The 20,592-nt window shown below is 34.6% G+C and overlaps 1 protein-coding gene across 4 annotated transcripts in view; it reads left to right on the plus strand.

Annotated features, from left to right (window-relative positions):
- LOC108711038 (dynein heavy chain 3, axonemal) overlaps positions 1 to 20,592 on the plus strand; it is a 555,753-nt gene that overhangs the window by 90,654 nt on the left and 444,507 nt on the right. The gene's annotated exons all lie outside the window — the stretch shown is intronic.

Below are 20,592 nucleotides of genomic sequence, written 5' to 3' on the forward strand. Positions count from 1 at the left end.
TTTGTGCCTGCTAAAATGAAAAATCGCCTGTGGCAATGCACTCGCGGCGCTTCGATTTCCAAAGTCGCCTTAATTGTTTTCATAAACAGAAGAACATCAGAGCAGCCTCTTTCTTTCTCTTGACAACTTCCTTGACTACTTGGTGGTCAGACTGGTCAGAAACTGACCAGCAGGTGGTGGTGTTATAACAAAATTAATTTAGATTAACAGCACATGTATTGCTTAATATCTTGGAATAAAAAGAAAATAAAGAATAAATGTAAGTGCTTAGAATAGCACTCTCCTCAATTTTACATTCACTTATTTTAAAGGTTCACTTATCCTTTAAACACAATCATTTAGTGCAAATATTAATGTTGGTCTGTTAAACAATAGTGCCATTCTGTAATATTATTTAGAGGAAATATACATTTTAAATATGTTATATATTTCCTTTTAAATGTATAAATATATAAAACCTTTCCTTTTTTTTGGTAATGATGCAGCTGATCTCAAACATTATCTATAAATATGTTTAGGCAAACTTAGAAAGCCCAAACTTGCATCTGAAAATATAATTATAATGGAGAGATTGTAGATGTGCTACCTTGCTTGTTGATTTGATTGCTGCAGGTTCAGGTAGGGGATCTGTTATCCAGAAACCCGTTATCCAAAAAGACCCAAATTCCAGGCTGGTTGGTTATCATAGGCTCCATTTTATCCAAAATTATTTTCTTTTTCTCTACAAAAATTAAACAGTACCTAGTACTTGAGCCAACCTAAGATATAATTAATCCCTATTGGAAATCAAACCAGCCTATTGGGTTTATTCAATGTTTAAATGATTTTCTAGTAGATCTAAGATATGAAGATCCAAATTACGCAAAAATCAATTATCCAGAAAACCCCATGTATCAAGCAGGTCCCATACATGTACATAGGGATTGTTATGGAGCTAGAGAAAAAAAGCAAAACTGTGGATCGCATATGAAACAATGCAGCCAAAAAAAAAATCTTTAATTCTTTCTGTGCATCATAACTAGAAAATGTAACTACTACTACTGTGCTCATCTTGACCATTAAAAAGGATCTGTTTAAATAGTTGTACCAATGAACGTATTATCATCAGTTATTTCAGCTTCTGCTTGTGCTTTTGCCTTCTGCTAGTCAGTAAAACAACACTGCTGCCTAATTGGAGCATGTTCTGATTAAATCAATAAGGGCATATTTTTCAAAGACTGGAAAAGGTTCCAATTGGTGGTGTTCCCTATAATTTTCTCCATAATGAAGATAAGTGAAAACATGTACTGAGTTGCATTTCACTTAGATTTGTATTGTGTTAAATTTTGCTCAGTGTAAAAAGTTTTTAATTCCATTCACTTTGGGTTGCTGAAAACTGATATCAAAAATATTTATCAAACTTGATAAATTGATTGACATTATTTTTGTCCAAGTTTCCAGATCACAATAAAGTTATATAAATATTATATAAATATGATCTATTCAAGTTATTATAAAATAAGCATAGTTTGTTATTTTGAAAGGAAGAATAACGTTTATTTACACATAGTTGTAATGTTCATTAAGGGACAAGATAATAAGTAGTTGTATTCAGACTTTTATGTTGTGGTGAAAGTGCTTTTTAAAATAATGGAATGCTGATCATTCTACAAGGGGTATCAGTGGACTACATTATTATATAATTTACCTATTTGGCTGGCTACATTTTGCCTCTGTCTCTGTGAATGTGGTTGGCAGGTTAACTTTAAGTGAAATGTAGAGGTAGTTATCCGTAGATCCCAACCGAATGTATTTTTCCCTGCAGCAGGTTCTACGAGTGCTGAGCATATCATATTTAGAAAGCAGTAATAGCCCTCAATAGAAATAGAACTCCCTTGAGCCTCGAGCTATAACATTTTCTATAGTGCAATCTTCTAGTCTAGACAATCTATACACAGTTTGTGAACAGTTGTATTGTAAATACTAATAAATTTTTCTGTATGTTTGCATATCCTTTTGCTGGCCTGTGGCTGTTTTGCAATATTATTACAAACTCATGAATTCCATCAACTCAGTTTTGTGATACAATAATGATTTAATTATTCTTAAAGTATTTCTCCCAGAACATATGAGCCTATTAGTTTTCAGTCCCTGAAATTCATATATATATATATATATATATATATATATATATATATATATATATACACACACACACACACACACACACACACACACACACACACACACACACACACACACACACACACACACACACATATAAGCCTATTAGTTTTCAGTCCCTGAAATTCATATACACACACACACACACACACACACACACACACACACACACACACACACACACACACACACACACACACACACACACGTGTGTATATAGTGAATAAAGTACCCCCTCTTGTAAAATTTAAGGATATTATAAGTTACGGAGGAGTTTCATGACCATATAAAAACACGAAGCCGAAGACCGAGTGTTTTTATACAGGTCATGGAACTCCGAGGTAACTTCTTATATCCTCATATTTTGCAACTGGGGGTACTTTATTTATTATAATACACAAGATTTAGTGAGTCATGTGACAGTAATGACATCAGAACTCGCCGTTTATAATGGTCATGGAACTCCGAGGTAACTTTTAATATTCTCATATTTTGCAACTGGGGGTACTTTATTTATTATAATACACAAATTTCAGAGTCATGTGACAGAAATGACATCAGAACTCACCATTTATAAGGATGTAATTTACAAGATATTCATGGCTTTTGTGTATTATATATATATATATATATATATATATATATATATATATATATATATATATATATATATATATATATATTCACTACTATGTAATTCTATGTTTTGTTTAACTGTATGTCTTTTGCTTGTTTGGCTTCATAATGTTAACTATGGATCTCTGTGCAGAGCGATTTTAAGATTTACTTTTATTCTGCCATACATTTCCACCATTTCCATGTGTATTCCAAGATGTGTTGCCATTATAATCACAGTGCAATCAAAGCCGAGACTGTTTTAAAAACAAACTGGATGGATAGAAGGTGGAATACCAGCACTCACGATAACGTAGCTGAATCTGCCTGGGTGACAATCTCGTGTGTAGTTGCAATAGTAGTTGTAAGATGTCGCATTCGCAGGTCTTAAGGTGAACATAAATAAAAATATTTATTATCAACACCCGCAGAGGTGCAACTAATGTTTCGACTGACTCCTCAGCCTGTCTCACATATTTAAATATGTGTGTGTGAATGTATAAACAGTATTCAGAATATTTTTGTACTTGCCAACGTAAACCAGGGAATCTTAATGAAATTATTGCTTTATAATAATAACATCCAAACAGTTCAATCTGCATATAAACTGCCCAGAGGTACCTTAACCAGATGTCATATTTAAAAGTCAAGACTCATGACATGTAGCAGGGGATCTCCATAAGCCTTATTACATAACCCTGTTCATGACCTTAGCAAAGGTTGGTTACCTATTGCATGGCCCAGGTTGCAAATATGAAAAGGTGTGCCTATTTTTGGGTGCATTTCTCCTATTACAGAGTCTGTTGTAGTCTCGTCATTGAATAAGATAACCTTATTCTTAACTATTCTTATGACATACCATAGCTTTCTAGTTGTGACATGAAGTTGCAACTCATGGTAAACAAGAAATAATTTGCTTTCAAACACTGAGTGCTAAGGATTACCAAACTTGGAGTAACGCTGTACTTTTTATTATAGTATCAGTATTGTTGCCTGTGAGGAATAATACTTTTAATTTTTACTTTTAAGTGGCTTTGAGTACTGAAGCTGCAGCTGTCTTTTGTGCATTATAATGAGATATATTCATGTGAACAAACAGATCATGAATGCATAATGCTTTGTTTTGCACAGAAAAAGATACTATATTGGCAAAACAGTGTCTGATGTTAAAATGTATAATTAATACTGTATGTGATACCTGTGTGATTGAAGACTTTAAATTGCTGACTGTTCACCGCTTTAAATCCCTTATCACTGCCTTTATTCAAGTCTACATGAATAATATGAAAAATGGAATTCTAATACAATTTGTACAAAATGCTAGGGGTGAAATCTAGGCTAGTTCCTGCTCTCCTATTCATCTGGTGGCCTTACATTACATTACATTGTACTGTAGCTATAAAAAGTAGACCAGCATCTCTGGTGTACTGGGGGAAGGCAGATGAGTCCTTTGTGAAAATCGAAGATCAAAACATCCATGCAAGCACAGAAAGTAATTAAGTACAGGGGAAAGATATAAACAAAAGTAAAATAAACATTTTCCAGTGCAACTCTCCCCAACAAGTAAGAGATAAGGTGAAAACAAACAAGCAAACAAATTAATGTTTGTGTCAATCACAGCAACTTGGCCTGCCCTTTTTTTGTTCTGCAAAGGTCATTAATCAAAGGCTTTTACCTGCAGCACCGGGTCATTAGCAGGTGCATGTGTACTGAGCGCAATTTATCACCACATTGCCAATATTCTAAAGATATAGCAATGAGATATGACTTCAGTGTGTTGTGTGCTATCATGAAGATTACTGCAGTTGTGCCACAGTGTACTGTTTAATACAAATACTGCTGCTTTAGCAGCGATATTGATCCTAAAGAAGGGTGCTTGATGCTAAAAGATTCTTTAACATTTGTGAGCATACTTCTAGCACTCTTATGCATGTAAATAATTTATGTGTAAAGCTGTGTCTGATTTTATTATTGCTTCCTATTATGTAACGGTTGAACTAGTTTGCAGGAAAGCTGTAAGCATTTTGCTGTTTCTTGATAAGCGGACCGATATCACATAAAATATTTATATTCAGTTATTGTATAATTGCACAATACAGTAGCATGAAGCAAATTCGGTGCTACAGAAATATTTCATTTTTAGATATCCTTATTAAGAAGGGTTTCACTGGCATATTTGCAGGATAAGGAAGGGGCAAATCATTTATAGGAATACCAATTATCCACTTACTCTTCTTACTATTCTTACTATTAGTTTTTATTATTGTTGCAAAATAGTATTATCATCAGTGATAGCAATAATAATATCTGGTTACATTTACAGTAGTATCTGGAAACAGACGGTAAAATTAACTTCTGGCCAAGCAGTAGACTGACTGTGTGTCTGATGGCATATTAGCTTTGCTCCTGCAGAGTGTTTAATTAGCACCTTTGTTCTCACATATAGCCAATTTCCATCTAAAAGTCAAACTCTCTTTGCTCTTGCAATATTTGTAATTGAAGCCCTTGTGCTGAACAGCAGCCAAATATAATCTTGTTTCAGGTAACTGCCTTAGACAGATGTCAGCAATTTTCAAAAGGTGAATTATTGGCAAAGGTTTCCAAAATATGGTCAATACCAACCATTCAAATTAATTAAGGCACATGACTGTGAGAGTCACTCATTAACCCAGCTGCCAGAAACCCTGATACCCAACATATATGTTGGTAATAACCCAACAACATGACCACTTTATGATGTTACAACAGCTAGACATCATCATCCTTTTTTACACAGTTACCACTTACATCTTTATTCGAATGTCTTATATTTGGCCTACACAAAGGCCATTTTTGCAACAGTTGATGATACAAAATCAATGTCCTCTACAAATTTAACAAATACTTTAAATACTGAAACAGCAAACACTGCATTAGAACAAAATAACCCAAGAGCTTTATTGAGTGTGACTACAAGCCCAAATATTGCAGTTGATAATGATATTCCCAAAAAAAGGGTAAGAAATAAGTGTTAAGTTGATGTTATCCTTCTACATAGATTAACCTTTATAAAAATGCAACACTTTACATTGCTCTTTTGGCATCTTTAATTCTGTCATTTTAGTTTTTGTTTGTGGGGGAGGGCAACTGAAGTGAAGAGAAAAAGCTTTTATGTAAAACTGCTACATGATAACTTTAACAAACAAAGGTTAGAGTGTTCCCTTTGAAAGATGTATCTTTCATCCTTTTGCAATCAGGACTTGTATGAGTGTTTAGTAGTAAGACATCTCACAAACATCATATAGACAAAGGGAATGCACACTAAAGATGGATTTTTTCTAAGAATGACTTGTAATAGTTCATTACTTAACCATTGTTTGGCACTCTTTAAACAACATTGGTATGTAATAAGAGTTGTAAGATATTTGACATGACTAAACTATACAAACATATTTAGTATTATATGGAAAGTTGAAACAATACTTACCTACAAGCCACCCACCACTTCATTGACCAGATTCAAAATGTCTGATGAACTGTGCAGAATGAGTCATGCATACTTCCAAGGAAGATGGCAAAAACATTGTTTGAATGAAATTGCTTTCTGTTACGGGGAATTTGCTTCTTAGCACGAGAAGGCAATAAAGCCACATGAGTTCAATCCATTGCACCCATGACATTAGGCAGACCCTCTTGGACATAAAAGTCCCTTTTCCATTTAAGCCACTCCTGTCTGGTGTTGGGAAATTTGATAAATAGATTACATAATTTTTAAGAGTTAGTAGAACCAGGAGAAAGTGAATTGAGACATGGCACTGACACAACCTTCTGAATTTCGAAATGATTACAAATGATTTGTGATGTCAATTGTTGAAAGGCCTCTTTAGGATTTGTATGGATATGTTTGAGTTAACATATCAGATATTAAAATATTTTAATCACATCAATATCTTTTTGAAGGTTTGTCTTGATAGCTTTAGAATGTGACTAATAATTCAGAACAAAAAATATATAGAGGTGTGGGTTGAACATTATAGCGTTATTGGCAGCTGACTACAAAATGGAGTTTATGCCAGGCCCTTTCCAAGTCAACTTGCAGTCTGGATGGTTGCTAGGGTCCAAAACAAATAGTGATAGTACTAGTAGTTGTACTAGTCAGGTGTTATGCACACACTTATTTAAAAAAAAGACATGAATGAACATTTAATAATAAAAATAAGATGAATAGGTCATATATTCTGAATCAGTTTATTTTTAAAAATAATAGAACTGGTACTTTTATTCATGAAATAAACATAGCCGTAGCTGTAAATGCCTTTAAAACATTTGTGCGATAAGGGGCATGTGTGAAAATAGAAGAGGAAAGAGGGTGAAAATGCTTTAGAGATAGGAAAAAGAGCATTTCCGCCAGTTCCAAGTGGTGAAAGGGAAACCCGAGGTTATTGCAAAAGACTTCATGCAATAAGTGGTTTTCGGGTTGTATGGAATTGAGAAAAGTAAGTATTCCCACTACTTTCAATGGGCCATTGGTAGCAAAAACATAGGTAATGGAAAGATATATTGGTTAATGTGATGTGTTTAGTGCAATGAATACCATAGCTGATAAAGGAAAAGTCGCACGTATCACACAAAACGTACCATATCACATTGGATTGAATCAAGCCCAAAGCCATGGTTTTCGGGCGGTAATCTGAAAAAGTTGAGTTTTTGCAGTGAAAATTTGATAAGGTCGATACAAATTGATACAGTATATATTAATTAAATGACTGCTTAAATGCTTGAAAAATCAATAGGGGTCACATTAAACAGGTATTCAATGGCCCTGAAAACTTGGGGAAACATTTCATGAGGCATTAGTGTAAAAATCCATACCTAAAGTAGCTGGAGTACAGTTCCCAACATGCATTAACCCTTGAAACTATATTAGAATGTGCTAAGAGTGGTTGTTCAGCAATATTTGGTAAGGCCTGAGATTTCCTGGATAAAATTTAGTGAGGACCACATTACATTACATGCACTACATTTTTGCAGCTCATTTCACCAAAAGTTTGGATGAGATTTTTCCTTGAGAAATAACACATTTTGTGTCCCAATTGAAAATGAACAAAATTGCATGTTTGACAAAATTTGTATAATATAAAGTTAAGCTCAACTCAATATTCATTGACAAAACTCAACAGCGCAATATTATAAAATCTCTCTAAAGAGTGTCTGTAAAGAAATGTAATATGTTGTGTAGGAAAAAGGTAACTGGTGACTATTTTCTATACAAGTGTCTATTCTGCATGGGGATGTTTTTTTGCATATCTGCACTTATTTTTACAAATTGGAGCTTTTATAATTGTTGCACCAATGAGTAAGTATAAAATGAAATCAAAGGAAAACTATACCCCCTATAACAATGTAGGTCTGTATAAAAATATATCACATAAAATAGCTCATATGTAAAAAGTGTTTCATCTTAATACAACATTTCCATAAAAAGATACTTTTTTTAGTAGTTTGTGCCATTGGATTATCCTAAATAGAACTAAGGGCTGTCCACAGGGTTGATTCACAGTACACACAAACAAACAGGGCAACACATACATGTTAAGTCACATGAGACAATTGATGGACAAAGTTCTATCTTTTACTTCAATACTTCTTCCTGTTACAGTTAGTGCTGTATTATTTCTGGTCAGGTGATCTCCGAGGAAGCACACAGACCATCACAAAATGGTGGCTTAAGATGTAAAAGGACAATCTTTACTGATATCTATATTTCAGTTTGGTAAGATTCTTTAATAGTCCACTTAATATAATATAAACTATCTATTGCTTACGTATTCATTCTGGAGATATAGTTTCCCTTCAAGCAGTGCCACCCACTGGGGCGATTCCAATACACTATTGGAGAATGCTTTACCAACACACACAAGTGACAGTACCATTGTTTTACCTAATTAGAACAATATCAGATTGATTTTATTAATTAAATATTGACTAGTATAATTATAATCTGCTATAATTAGACAAATGTACTGTATAAAAAATATATTCTGCCCTCTTTTATATATTGTCGGTATATAAAATGCTTGGAATATAGCGACATCTTCCTTTTATTTTGTGAATGGCTTTATAACAATACAACAGAGCAAGCCTTTTAACAAGATTGCCCTTAAGATCCAACCAACTTTCACCTTTAAAGAAGTAAGTTTCTGCCTTTAGGTTAGGTTTATTTGTAGTGCGGTAAGGTCTGGAGAAATGTTATGTGCATAAAATGTCTTTTTAAATTCTGTCTGACATGTTTTCTCCAGAGAACTGTTACACGCATTCACAGCATGTGCTTCCTCCAGTGTCTACACTGTAAAATATTGAAGCACTATTAAAAAGATATGGCAAGTCAGCTTAATGGTTTTGCAATGTATATTTTCAGTTCAGGAATGTGAACTGGCAGCTCACCATAGTTTGTAGTATTACTGGGAGGCAAGAAAATGAATGCTCATACAAATAAGGCAAACAGATATTCTAGTGAGCACTTGCAGCATATACCACCTCCTGTTACAGAGCAGGGCATTTAAACATCTTCAAGGTATATTTCTATTGTTTATATTGTTCATACTGTGTTACTGAATTAGAGCATTTATGCCCACACGTTCTGTGTATTGCTACATGTCCCTGTAACAGCACCCTGTCTGCCCATGTCTCCAGATTATCTTCTTTATCTTGCTTTGTTTGTCTCTCCCTACCTAATAACACCTTCTTTTCTTTATCTACCTGCCTTTTTTCAGTTTTAGAGCGGATTACCCTGAAACAGGCCCTTTGCTTTTTAAATATAATCATTCTTTCCTGCTTTCTTTCTCTGTCTTCCTCAATTTAGGGATTACGTCGCTCAGAGCATATTTTAGCTGAACTATTCAATTACTGCTATTGTCTGCAAATATTTTTATCTACCCCTGTGAATTGGTACATCTGGATGTGCAACTCAGAGGTTAATTTAAGGCAAGAGGAAAAAAAGACGTTTGGGCTGAGGCATACCTTGAGAGCAATGGTATCTTACATTTATCTAAGGAGTGCCGTGGAGATGAGTTCTAATTGTTGCTATGGTGATGGCAGCAGCTGATGGTGTTGCATTAAAGGACTTGTCCTATCTCCACATACATCTGTCATCATTCATATTGCTGTAGCATCTTGAGTAGAAGGCTAACACGTGCTTTGTCTAAGAAGATTTTGTAGTAAGCTGAATAAATGCATTTTATTTCAGGTTACTTACCCACAATTACTCCATTGTAATTTGCACAGGGTGTACCTGAAATTAACATAGGGGAAATATGGTACACTAATGAATTAAAAAGGAGAGATTTGATAGTTCTCAAACTGGGTTTATATTTTTACCTGTCTTAATATACATTTATTAGATTAGGGTGTGTATTACGCAGGGATGGAGTTAGGTAGGAGTATCTCCAACCAATGGGGAAAGTCTTTGCTATCAACTTGGAAAAAAGGTTATTTAGAACTGTCTGGCACCCAACCTTCCAGCTGTTGGACTGCTCTGATTTGTGTCATTTCTTTCTCATATTGGGAGATTATACTTTTAAACACAGATCCTTCTAAATAATTTGCATTAGTTATTTATTATTTCTTTAGTTTACATTGTTCCCTTTTGTGCTGCTGCTGCTGCCCCATTCATACATTGCTTTGTTTCTATCAGAGTCTCAGGCAGATCCTATGTAAGGGTGTAGCCCAAAAACACACCAGATTGATGACCCAGCATAGCTGTTCCTGTTAAACTTAAAAAACACTTCGAAGAAGAGAAGATTTAAGAGCATTGTTGAAGTAGCAACATAAATATTGCGCCAACATGTTCATCCATTTGCTTGAAATGCAGTCATAATGCTTAGGGCAGATTTGTTAAGGATCAAGTTGGGTTTTCCATGAAAGTGCAAAAATTTGAGGTTATTTGTTTTGTCAAAAACCAAATTTAAAGGTTAAAAATTAAATTTTTCAAGTTATTTAAAAAAAATTGCATTTTTAGAGATTCATTATACTCTGACCCTGGAAATAGCTCAAATCCAAAAAAAACATTATCTAAAACCTGTTGAGCTCATGTAGGAATCAATGCCAGAGGTCCCTTGAACCATTTGAAGATGTTCATGGCCTTCAGGATGTTCGAGTTTTTTCAGAGGGTTTTGCCCGAAGATTAGATCAATTTGAGGGGTTTTTTTGCCGAAAACTTGATCAATTCAAGTTTTGGGGTTGTTAACCCTGAACTCGCTGATTAAAGTGTTTTCCATTCGAGTTTTTTCTGAAATAAGTTCTTAAATAGTGAGTTCATTTGAGTGCATTAGAGGTATAAAAAAAGTCTGAAGTACCCCAAGCTGATATCTTATGCTACAACCATAAAGAATTCACTCGTACTGTATCCTATATAGTATCCTTAATAGTTTAAGGTACTTAGAAATAAAGATGTGTAAAATTATGTATGCCAGATATACAATGTAAAAAGTGTTGGAATAGAAATGGCGTAGAAAAGTCTATAGTCTTTTATTCAAATCAATAGGGAGAAAACAGGTAGCAAAAACATCCCAGCCTAAGAAGCTGTGCAAAAACTGGCATAAAAGCATCAATGGCAAATGTGGAATGTGGAAACATCACTCTGCGCACAGTGTATGCCTAAAGTCAATACAAATGATACATATGCCAGATTTTAAATAGTGACAATTGGTGGTCTGTTTGTGTCCATTTTTTTTTCCATAGATTTAAAAACAGAGGCCAGATATGGCAGCATACTCTAAAATAGTCAGTTTGTAGAAGAACCGTTACCCCTCTGTCAGTCAGGAATCAGTTGCATAATAAATATTGATTCATTAAATAACTTATGGTTTAAGTAACTAGACCTAGGGTGGGCAAACTGTGGCTTTCCAGCTGCTGAATTTTTAACACCTGTCAACAAGTCAGTTTTGATAGGTGTTTAATTCAACAACAGCTGGAGAGCTGTTAATTGTCTACCTTTGGAGATTCCAGACATTCCAACAACACTTTTTTATAGAACCAGTATGCAAATGGAGCAAGACTTGTTTTTGTCATCTCAATAAACCTTCATAATTAATGTGCTATAAAACATAAAATACTTTTTTTGTTTGTATGCAGATATAACAAAGGGTGGCTATGCCAATGCTATGGTAAGAGAAAAAAATTTAATTTTGTAATCTTTAATTTTTAAAAAAATATATATACTTCTTCAAAAATCTGCATAATTTTTAAAACTATTGTAAGTTCATTTTTTTGTGTGTACCATATTCCTGGCAGGCCACTAATTAACCACTTAAACCACGTCAAATTGTCTGGTTAAATCACAGTATTGAGAGGTATTATTAGGTCATATTGTAATACTGCAACTCTTTATAACAACTAGTTACAGTATAAGTTGGTGTGATGTGACGACCCCTTGAAAACTCAGTGGTAACAAAAGCAGCGGTTATATGGAGAAATCTTAGAGAGCACGATTTTGGAAATAAATGTTGGAGAGTTTTGAATTTCATCATCAATATTTGAGTAGATGCAGAACCTGAAACAACAAATTGGGGTGGACTAATGGGCAGCAAATGTATATGGTAGAGTCTGTGAAGGGTAGGTGAGAAGGCAGGGTAAGCTCAAAAGGGATATGAGAAAAAAAGTCAGTTACAAAGTGGGTATGGAAAATTTGTTGTGGGCAGGGGGCAACCAGAAATAGAAAAAAAAAGCAAATAGCATTAGATTAGAGATGCAAGGCCTCATTTACAAAGTGCAGGGTGATGTACAAATGTGAAAAACCGTAAATATTATTTAAAATGTTTGCATCTTGTCTATACTTTCTATAACAACAGCAATGATTTGCTTTAAACTGGAGCACAAAGGCCTATGTCTACTCCATGAATACAATGCTACCTGAAGGTATCTCAGTATACAGTAGAAACAGACAAAAAGTCTAATTTAGGACCTCAAATGCTGGTGCTTTAAACTAGATGCAAAATTGTAGGTCTATTGACTCCATATTGGTTTCTTTTGGTCAAATGCTATTACATTGTTTCTGCCACTTTTGATCATGCACAAGTATGTCCATTGATACTGGGGGACACTGGAGTCACCCTTGACATCACAGTAATTCCAGGGTTCCCACATTGGTTTATATCAATGGGTAAGTAAATACGCCACTAACACCTAAGTGTTAATAAAGAGTTCAGGTTATGATAGCTCCCCCTGAAATGCTGTTGGTATAGTCAATTGTTATGCAATAACCAACTACACTATGGACAGCATGCTAGCCATAAATTAGGCCCTTGATGCAAATAGCATCATGAGAGTTAGATTTCCAGCATTCACTTGTGATGACTACATCACTCCATCATGAAAAACGAATATCAGGAGCAACTTAGGAAAGCTACAAGGAATTTAGCCAACTGGATTTTGTTAATTGTGGTTAATGGATCTATATATATGAATTAACTTTTAGCAGGTGCATGCAATATCTTACACTGTAACTAGGATATATAAACCTGAAGGCAATATAATATAGAACAGAGGTGGAGGCACATAATTCTCTCAAACATTTAATAGCTTTAATTATCGATTTGTGAAGAAGTACTTTTCTTTTTATTCATGTGTAGTGGTTTCAGCACATATTTAATTCAGGGTCCTATCCATTAGTTTTGCATTAATAGGTAAGGGATAGTGTGAATAGGCAATTTAATGAGAACTGATGCATCTGTCATCTATATCTCTGGTGGCCAAAATCTTTCTTACAGTAGGCTGTCTATAGTCTGTTTTATAGCAAAGGTGCCAGTGTTTGTCATACAGTATGTGAGCACAGAAAGCTCTGATGTGAATGCTAAGTAGGAAGAACAGGGTTGCACCTGCTTTATTGTCATCAATATACGTAAATATAAGATATGTTACTGGCAATGGCTAAACAAAATTTACATTTTTATTCCTTACCTTTATTACAAATGATAAAAGACCTAGATGAAGATGTAACTAGGAAATTCTAATATTAAGCTGTTTTGTTTCTTTCCCTGGAATTATTCTGTCCAATTTTAAATGTTTGTTTCTGCCTTTAGAGAATAAAGCCTATTTATTCCCAATGCAGTTCTGGCCAGTGATTGTTAGCAGATCTCTGACCTGCCTCCTGGGAAATACTAATAGATCATAATAAAAGCTACAAAGCTATGGTTAAAGTAGCAAATTAATGATTTCATTTTCTATGTTTATTGTGCATTCATATAATGTTGTGTATTTATTTTGTAGGGGTTCTTGGCATCAAGTTTAAATTAAGTGCAAAACTCACATAAATACACTCTTTCTCTGTAAATATATATATATAATGTGTATATATATATATATCTACACACACACATACTGAGTAGCTACACACAAACATATAAAAGGTCCTAATGTGGAGCACAACATTGCACTTTATGTGAAGTTCTATGAATAATACACTTTATTTCTTTCACTAATTAAGAGTGCCTGTTCTGCTTCCTTAATTATTAACCCTGTCTCCCTGCAATTTGTTTTGCTGAAACAGTGTGGGTAGATTACATATATAGACGTGCTATATAGGCGTCAATATTTTGCTTTACAAATACTTGCTAGTGATATTACTAATGATACAGCCAGCAGGGTGTAACACAAGAGCATGATTCACAAAAAAAAAAAAAAAATCATGTCATATTACATCTCATTAAGTTATGTAACAAGTGAAAATCTGCAGATTGAAGAAATGATCTGCTATGCACTGGTCCCCTAACTCCAGACAATTTAACTCTTGCTAAAGCAATTGACTAAAATCCTCCATGTTCCCTTATTAAATAAGTATAAGTAACAATCTATCCATTTTAGAGTATAGAAGCTATACTGTTCAGTGTATTCCAGGGTGTACCACCAGGTTAATAGCCCTTCCACTGCCTCTAACTCAGGGGACCCCAGCCTTTTTTACCCAAGAGCCACATTAAAAAGTAAATTAGTTGGAGAGCAACAAAAACATGCAAAGCGTTTCTGGGATTTTCATTTCAGTCCCTCCTTAGAGTTCCAAACCTTTTGTCAGGTTACCCCTAGGCTCAGAGCAATATTATAAATAAAGCAAACATTGATATATGAACCTTCAGTCAAAGTCATAAAAAATACACAAAGTAGCAAATACGTTTTCTCACCCTAACTGACCTTTAATCTGCTTTCAGATGTATCTAGCAATTCAACCTAAATCTTATCCCAACTGTCAGGATGAGCCTTCCTACCATTGCTTCAAGCCACCTTGGGCTGGTCCGCTCCTGAATGTGGAAAACACTGATCTAGTGTATGAGGATTGTGTTCCTTAATGCTAAGCCAATAGTAATTTGGGAGAACTGTCTCTCAATCTTGCTTCACTTCTTTTTGAACTTGAAAGGGGTTCCTCTGTCTAGATATGTCAGTTTGCTGAGCTGTGTAAGACAGCCCTAGATAGATGGGGCTGATTGGCTCATCCATTGCAAGATGATCTCTTTCCTGGCCAAGTGTAAAAGTAATCTATATTATACTTGTGCATCATTTGTTGACACCATGTCAGCAGTTATCCCCAGCAGACAAACTTGAGTTACTAGAACACCGGATAAAGCTATTTTATCTGAAAAAAGGTTAGTGATTGATAATGAGTTTTGTTCTATTACCTGGCATTGTCAGATATATGCACACAATTAACTTATGTTACCTTACTGGAATGTAAAAAAACAGCACCGTTTAAACCGACTGCCAAGCAACAGTTACATTCCACCAACCAAGCCTTTTAAAATGCTTTGACCTACATTTAATATGCCAAACAGTTAAAGGCAATGAAAAGAGAAGCTACAAAATATTTACTACACAAAACCTGCAGAGCTGCAGGAATACTTACCAAGGCAACTGTTATTAGAATCACCAGCTCAATAAATAAACACTATACTATCTTATGTCAGTTGAGGATGGACTTAACATCAGCTTGAATGCTAATTAACTTTAGATTCTTTGAAATCTAATCAGGTATAACTGAAAATAGCCCATTAAAAGCAACAAAAGCCAATTAATGCTTGTGTTAAATGCAAAGATTTGTTACTGTGAATTTTCCTAAAAAGTACAATTAGAATGATCTTGCATACTATTCAAGCACATAAAAACAGGAGGTACTGCAATTAAACATTCTTTTCAAAGATTTATATGAAACAGACATTAAAACATATACAAGTCAGCACACATTGACAATGATCACCAGGGCCATAAAGAAAACTGCAAATGTTTTTGGCATCTATCTCAGCAGAATACACATACTGTATCTTCCTCTTTAGAATAGTTACTAGCACAACAAGTTTGTTTATCTTAAGGCTGATGTTACTCTTGTCATATTCTCCACTGGCATTTTTCAGGGCTTAAAATCACCAGTAGTAGTGTTGTAACACATTCAAGTAAATGGAGGCTTGATAAGTTGTGTTGCGTGTTTCTCCTCCAGTGGAGTATCCAACCAATTCCAACTGGAGGCTTACTGTATGTAGTTGTATTGAGTGTTTCTCCTCCAGTGGAAATTTTCAGGGGGAAAAATTGTTCCTGACTCCAAAATGGCAAATGGACCAATCTCTGGATCAGCTTTGTACTAAGAACTAATTTCACCAACCCTGGATTTTATAACTTGCTAAGAAGCCATACAACCTCTTTTTGAAACTATCTAATATGTCTGCCAGTAAAACCACTTCAGAGAGAATTCCACAACCTTTTTTACAGCTCTCACTATAAAGAACCCTTTTTTGAATATTAAGATGCAACATCCTTTCTTCTAATCTGAATGGAGGCCCTTGTGTCTACAGGAAAACCCTTATCCTCCAATTCTTCATATCAAGGTAGAATATATTTATGTACACAAATAAGTAGTCTTACGCATTTCATGTAATTTTATAACTTAGTCATAGGCTCTTGAGCCTATATAACATGAACCAAGCAAGGCTACCTCTTTTTTATCCGTAAATACATTTCTACTTTTATTTTTAAACACATATTTGAAGGATTGCTCATTGAGTGCCTGTTTTTGCACAATATGGTTGTTTCCATTTCCCTAGCTGAAGGCTCAGGGCTGTACACCATAGTTACCTTTGATTTTGAGTTACTCAATTATATTTGGATTACTTAAAAATGTTGCGATAGTTTTATCTACCCTTGAGCACCTCTTCTCCAGCGTAAAAAAGCCCAACTTAGACCTATCCTTCATAAAGCCATCCTGATTATGTCTCATAAGGCTTTTCTCCAGAACATAATGAGAACATGATCTTTTAATAAATCTCTTAATAAAAAAACTTGCCCACCATAGATGTCAAACTTGCAGGCCTATAATTACTAGGCTGAGATTGTAATCCTTTTACACATATTGGAATTACATTGGCAATCCATAGGTACCATAGCAGATGAAACTGAGTCTGAGGAAAAAAAAAAAAAAAAAAAAAAGAGGGCTGGGTAAAGCTGAGCTAAGCTCACTAAGTAGCCTGTATCAAGCCTTGCTTCTCTATATACAAAGACAGAGATTGGTACAGGGGGAATTGCATCTTCCAGAACTCCATATATTTCACCAAAAGGTCTCAAGTGCAACTTAAATATTACTTTATTATACTTTAGTACAAAATGTTTGAAAATATACACTTTGTTTGCGAGTATATGCATTCCTGTTTTGTTTCCTCTAGGGACAGGAAGAAAACTGAAAGTAAGGTTAGATACTGTATTTACCATTGTAATTTCATTATCTTCATAGTCAGATCTTCACCTACTTCATTGCAATCAAACCGCAATTAAAAAATAGTTGCACGTTGTCTTCAAATATTCCTCTTTAAACTTACTAAAAGTTACTGTTTTAAGTGAACGTCCCCCTTTCATATTTTTAAAAGTTCTCTACTCTGACATAATGATAGATTTTCTTAGGTAAAAAAAATCAATTGGAATGCAAGCTTCTGACAAGAAACATTGTGCATTTGTGTCATCAGTCAAAAGTGAATCTAACATGGCCTTTATTGCAGTGTGCTAGTTCAATTCTTGGCACCTTTAGACGGCTTCAGTGGTGGTATGCTTTAACAGTTGGCTTTTGCATGACAAGCCATTAAACTTTAATGCAAGCTCATTTAGGTTATGTAGCAGTTTTCTCACCCTATGCAGGCAGCATTCATGTTTAGTCATTAAAATGTTTACACTGGTTGCATAAATTAGTGTCATTTTGATAAATTTAACACCACATAAATGAATAAAAGTGCACCTCATGAAGTGAAAGCCAGCAGAGCCCATCTTATGCTGTTTTATAGAATATACTATTATTGAAGTCACTGATTAACCATGGAGATTGCTTAAAGCTTTCAAGAAATTGATCATGGAAGCAAAGACATATTATTTGGAGTTATAAGTATGTATTTTTTAATCTTTAACAATAGATATGGAGTTAAGTCATGCATGTTTTAAAGAATAATTTAGTTTGCAATTAAATTAAAATATAGACTTCTGGGACTTCTATAGCTATTTTTCAGTATCGGTAGAAATGGATCTAAAGTTGCCTTCTATACAGTGAAGGATTCCTGGCAGTGTTTGTAGCTATATAATTGTGATGGGTTATTGATCCCTTAAAGGTGTTGCATTATTCCCTTCCTAATTGCCAAGGTGCAATTCACTGCTCAGTGATACATATGTTGGTGACTGTATGATCCAAAAATAACATTAGTGCTTCTGATGTATAATTACCATTTGGAGCTATAAAGGAATGTTGATGGTTACAGTAAGGGGCCGATTCATCAAGAGTCGAATATCGAGGGTTAATTAACCCTCGATATTCGACTAGGAACTAAAATCGAACGATTTAGCGCAAATCCTACGATCGAACGATCAAAGGATTATTTGTTCGATCGAACGATTAAATCCTTTGAATCGAACGATTCGAAGGATTTTAATCCAACGATCGAAGGAATATCCTTCGATCAAAAAAACTCAAGCAAGCCTATGGGGACCTTCCCCATAGGCTAACATTGAGTTCGGTAGCTTTTAGCTGCCGAACTAGGGGGTCGAAGTTTTTCTTAAAGAGACACTACTTCGACTATCGAATGGTCGAATAGTCGAGCGATTTTTAGTTCGAATCGTTCGATTCGTAGTCGAAGTCGTAGTCGAAGGTCGAAGTAGCCCATTCGATGGTCGAAGTAGCCCAAAAAACACTTCGAAATTCGAAGTTTTTTTAATTCGAATCCTTCACTCGAGCTTTGTAAATGTGCCCCTAGGTGTTCGTATCAACCCTTCAGCAGCGGCATCTATTTCAATGGGATATATTTACAATCATGCTTTCTTTGCCAAGATAAGTTAACTTAGTATTATGTTTGATGTGTTTATTTTTCTTCCTACTTAAACATAGTTAAACATATTAAAACTTTAGGAATAATATTCCAGTGAAGCAAGACTGGAAGGCATAGCAATTAGTGCAATGTTTGCTCAATAATCCATTTTACAGGGGATTTTTTATGTGTGTGTAGTGGGTTATATTATTCAAACTAGAATTGACCCTATTCAGAAAGTGTTGGCCTTCTTCAAACATGATTTATTGTTACACATTTTGTACAATAAAATATTGTATTGTTTTAAGTTTGGCTTATCCATATCAGTGGTTGATCTCCTTTATTGATTGTCTCTCCATTGCAGTGAAGCATTGGTACAATCCTTGGATTGTGAAACAGGCACTACACTTGCCCCAAATGCTCAACCCATGGGCCATCATGTTGAATAACCTGGGTATCTGCCCAATCTTCCACTTTACCCTGTTGATAATATACACTTTTAAAGCAATTTTGAAAACCCCATGCTCATACTAAGGCTACAGAAATGTGATATTTTTTTTTGTGTGTGTGTAGCAGATTTGTAATGCATTCCCTGTGCCTGGAGTGTATTTGTAAAGCATATATCAAGTGATGACACAAAATCAATATATTTAATGTGCAGACAATTGTTATTTTCGAAGAGAAGACATTTCTACTTGAATTTAATAACATGCAACTGGAAGTAGCAAAGTCCTGCTATGTGGTTATTAAAGTGCTCTACACGTGAAGATTAGAAATAGGTTTTAATTGGAAGTTTTAATCTGAGTAAAACATTGATTTCATAGGAAATGCTTATTTTCTTGAAGGGTGATTGCTAGCATATTTGATGCTCATTCTATAGTTCCATTTAATGATAATTTATTTTGCATCTTTGTTATCTTCTAAAATAATCAGCTGTTTTTTTGTTTTTTTTTGCTTTAATGAATAAATCAAGCCTGTTTTTGCTCTGCACCCACAGGTAGTTGTACTTTAAATTTTAACTGCAATTTTTGGTGATGTGGCCAATAACAAAAAGATTTCACTACAAAAAAAATAATAAATAGAAAGAAATTACTAGATACCCACCCTTTATCCACATTTTTGCTCAATGGTTTCTTTTTTAAATAAGAAAAAAAAAGCACAGGGTGAAGAAATTGGCATTGTGCATTGTGTTCTGTTTACTTGTTCTTTATATTGACAGTCTGTAGCATAAGCCTTTTAAACAACAAAGACAAGCAGCTCTACAACCAATCTGGCATAAAAGGGGGGAAAATGAAATCACTATGGAAACTGGAGAAAGGATCTAACCGCTTTCTTTCTAAAGTAAATGCCTGATGTTTGTGACTGCAGGGAAATAAATTTCATAAATTTGTATGATTTTGTCATTTCTGTTTTGTTATAGCAGATTATGCCGTTTCTAAAGCATCTGACCTTAGCTTTATTAAGTGATCCCTTTGCAGAAATAGTTACTGTTTAGAGAAGCAAGAATGCAAAGAGGGGAGGAGTGAAT

Source organism: Xenopus laevis, chromosome 3L (assembly GCF_017654675.1).
Source record: "Xenopus laevis strain J_2021 chromosome 3L, Xenopus_laevis_v10.1, whole genome shotgun sequence".
NCBI classification, from domain to species: domain Eukaryota; kingdom Metazoa; phylum Chordata; class Amphibia; order Anura; family Pipidae; genus Xenopus; species Xenopus laevis.